Source organism: Saimiri boliviensis, chromosome 10, assembly GCF_048565385.1.
Source record: "Saimiri boliviensis isolate mSaiBol1 chromosome 10, mSaiBol1.pri, whole genome shotgun sequence".
Classification (NCBI taxonomy): domain Eukaryota; kingdom Metazoa; phylum Chordata; class Mammalia; order Primates; family Cebidae; genus Saimiri; species Saimiri boliviensis.
The window spans coordinates 113,722,758-113,726,681 of record NC_133458.1 but is presented as its reverse complement, the minus strand read 5'-3'; the positions used below and the strand labels follow the sequence as shown (position 1 = coordinate 113,726,681).

At 42.8% G+C, this 3,924-nt stretch overlaps 1 pseudogene; it reads left to right on the top strand.

Moving 5' to 3' along the window:
• Positions 1 to 321: 321 nt before the first annotated feature.
• LOC101049684 (importin subunit alpha-1 pseudogene) lies at positions 322 to 1,914 on the top strand (annotated as a pseudogene).
• The last annotated feature ends 2,010 nt before the right edge of the window (positions 1,915 to 3,924 follow it).

Sequence of the window (3,924 nt, the reverse complement as noted above, 5' to 3'; positions counted from 1 at the left end):
GATAAAGCACACATATGAAAAATAGACTGCAAGGTATATCTTAACAAATTACTGTGATTTATAGACTGCTAAGAGCCTAGACTTCACCACTACACAGTATATCCGTGTAACACAACTGCACATATACTCCCTAAATCTATAAAAAGTAAAATAAAATAAATAATCATTAATGATTAGCCAATGGATACCTTCCAGAAGACAGAATCAGTCAGAACCAAGGTGGTTGCTTTGAGCACAGCCGCCCCACAGCTGCCAATCCCTGCATAGCCTCCTGCGGAAGCCCAGGCCCACTTCTCAGCTTTCTCCCTTTGTCTCATGACCATGTCCACCAATGAGAATGCTAATACACCAGCTGCTCGTCCTAACAGATTCAAGAACAAGGGAAAAGACAGTACAGAAATGAGGTGTCACAGAACAGAAGTCAATGTGGAGCTGAAGAAAGCTAAGAAGGATGACCAGATGCTGAACAGGAGAAACATAAGCTCATTTCCTGATGGTGCTACTTCTCTGCTGCAGAAAAACCGCAACCACCAGGGCACTGCAAATTGGTCTGTTGATCGCATTATCAAAGGCATAAATAGCAGCAACGTGCAAAATCAGCTCAAAGCTACTCAAGCTGCTGGGAAACTACTTCCTAGAGAAAAACAGCCCCCCTCCCCATAGACAACAAAATCTGGGCTGGTTTGATTCCAGAATTTGTGTCCTTCTTGGGCAGAATTGATTGTAGTCCCATTCTTTTTGAATGTGCTTGGGCACTCACTAACATTGCTTCTGCGACATCAGAACAAACCGAGGCTGTGGTAGAAGGAGGTGCCATCCCAGCATTCATTTCTCTGTTGGCATCTCCCCATGCTCACATCAGTGAACAAGCTGTATGGGTGCTAGGAAACACTGCAAGTGATGGCTTAGTGTTCCGAGACTTGGTTATTATTACGGTGCAGCTGATCCACTGTTGGCTCTTCTTGCAGTTCCTGATATGTCATCTTTAGCATGTGGTTACTTACATAATCTTAGCTGGACACTTTCAAATCTTTGCTGCAACAAGAATCCTGCACCCCTGTTAGATGCCATTGAGCAGATTCTTCCCACCTTAGCTGGGCTCCTGCATCATGATGATCCAGAAGTATGAGCAGATACCTGCTGGGCTATTTCCTACCTTATTGCTTGTCCAAATGAACGAATTGACATGATTGTGAAAACAGGAGTTGTGCCCCAACTTGTGTGGCTTCTAGGAGCTTCAGAATTGCCAATTGTGACTCCTGCACTAACAGCTGTAGGGAATATTGTCACTGGTACAGATGAACAGACTCGGGTTGTGATCGATGCAGGAGCACTCGCCGTCTTTCCCAGCCTGCTCACCAACCCTAAACTAACATTCAGAAGGAAGCTACATGACAATGTCAAACATCACAGCTGGCCGTCAAGACCAGATTCAGCAAGTTGCGAATTATGGATTAGTCCCATTCCTTACCAGTGCTTAAATCTAAGGCAGATTTTAAGACACAAAAGGAAGCTGTATGGGCTGTGACCAACTAGACCAGTGGTGGAACAGGTGAACAGATGGTGTACCTCGTTCATGGTGACTTAATAGAACTGTTGATGAACCTCTTAATTGCAAAAGATACCAAGATTATTCTGGTTCTCCTGGATGCCATTTCAAATATCTTTCAGGCTGCTGAGAAACTACGTGAAACCAAGTAACTTAGTATAATGATTGAAGAATGTGGAGGCTTAGACAAAATTGAAGCTCTACAAAACCATGAAAATGAGTCTGTGTATAAGGCTTCGTTAAACTTAATTGAGAAGTATTTCTCTGGAGAGGAAGAGGAAGATCAAAATGTTGTCCCAGAAACTACCTCTGAAGGCTGTACCTTCCGAGTTCAGGGTGGGACTCCTGGGACCTCTAACTTTTAGGTCATGCAGCTGAGGCATAAATTTGTTGTGTACTATGTTTGGCATTTTGTCTTCTTGTTTCTCTACGAAGAACTCTTCTAAATGTGGTTATTGTAGCACTTTTTACACTGAAACTATATTTGAACAGTTCCAACTGTACATACTGTATAAAGCTTGTCCTCTGGCTAGATTTCTTATTTCGATGTGGAATTTTATATCTTACAGCCTCCTGTAAATAAGCATTGAAGTCCACCCTTTACTTCACCATGGAAAAAAAGAAATAGAATCAGTCTTCCCCCTTGTGGATAACTAGAAAAGCACCTTATTTTCCCCATTAAAATTAACATGTTAAAGTTTTGTGGGAACCACAAACTATGTGTTTTTTCCTTCTCATCTAAAAGTAATAGGAAGTCATTTCATGTAAAATTTGTGAGCTGGGCACGGTGGCTCATGCCTGTAATCCCAGAACTTTGGGAGGCAGAGGGGGGCAGATCACTTGAGCCCAGGAGTTAGAGACCAACCTGGGCAACATGGTGAAACCCCTTCTCTATGATAAATACAAAAAATTAGCTGGGCATGGTGGCACATGCCTGTAGCCCCAGCTACTCAGGAGGCTGAGGTGGTGGTTTCACTTGAGTCTGGGAGGTCTAGGCTACAGTGAGCCCTGATTGCACCACTGAACTACAGCCTGAGCCACAAAGTGAGACCCTGTCTCACAAAACATATAATAATAGTAATAGCAATAACAATAAATCAAATAAAATAAAATTTGTGTTAAAGTAACTACACATATCTTTGTAATCGCTAGCTGGCTTTATGACTAGTATTATTTATTTATTTATTTATTTTATTTTATTTTTGTTTTTTTGAGGCAGAGTTTCACTCTTGTTATCCAGGCTGGAGTGCAGTGGCACGATCTCGGCTCACCGCAACCTCCGCCTCCTGGGTTCAGGCAATTCTCCTGCCTCAGCCTCCTGAGTAGCTGGGATTACAGGCATGCGCCACCATGTCCAGCTAATTTTTTGTATTTTTAGTAGAGACGAGGTTTCACCATGTTGACCAGGATGGTCTCCATCTCTTGACCTCGTGATCCACCTGCCTCAGCCTCCCAAAGTGCTGGGATTACAGGCTTGAGCCACCGCGCCTGGCCTATTTATTTATTTTTGAGACAATGTCTCGCTCTTATCTCCCAAGCTGGAGTGCAATAGTGAGACCCCATCTCACTGCAGCCTCCATCTCCTGGGTTCAAGTGATTCTCCTGCCTCAGCCTCCTTAGTAGCTGGGATTACAGCTGCCTTCTACCATACCTGGCTAATTTTTGTATTTTTAGTAGAGACGGGGTTTCATCATGTTGGCCAGGCTGGTCTCAAACTGCAGATCAGGTGATCTGCAGGCCACAGCCTCCCAAAGTGCTGGGATTAGAGGCGTCAGCCAACGCACCAGGCCATGACTGGTATTTTACAACAGCACAAGTTTTTAAAAAGTAAAAGGGAGTCAAAGAGAACAAAATGGAAGAACGTTTACAAGAAAACATGGAGGAATGTTTACAAGAAAACAAGGGAAGTGTGAAGTGAGGCTTCTGTAACCAAGCAGGATTCTTTCACATATTCAGGCCATGGAGAGCAATTTTGAACGTGCTGAAACTCAGGGGATGCTGACCCGCGAGCTCTCTTTGAGAAGCCTGACACCTGAGAAACCTGGTGAAACAGGATGAGTAGTGAGTGTTTCATATATTCAGCTGAAGATCTAAGACTAAAACAAAAGTGAGATAAGAGTCAAAGGATGATATGGAAACATGTTCTCTGACAAAGTTAGAAAAAGCACAACCTAAAAAGAGAAAGAGGGAAAAGCATAAGTAGCTCGCTCATTTACTTACAAGAGTTGGGAAACAAATGACATCATTTCAAGCTTAAAAAAAAAAAATAGCAGAAGCTTAAATATATTTAGGCGCAGAGAGTGAAAGCAAAGCAAGAGAATATGCATTATTACAATAATTAAAATTGAATGACAGAGAGAGGGAGGAGAGGAAAG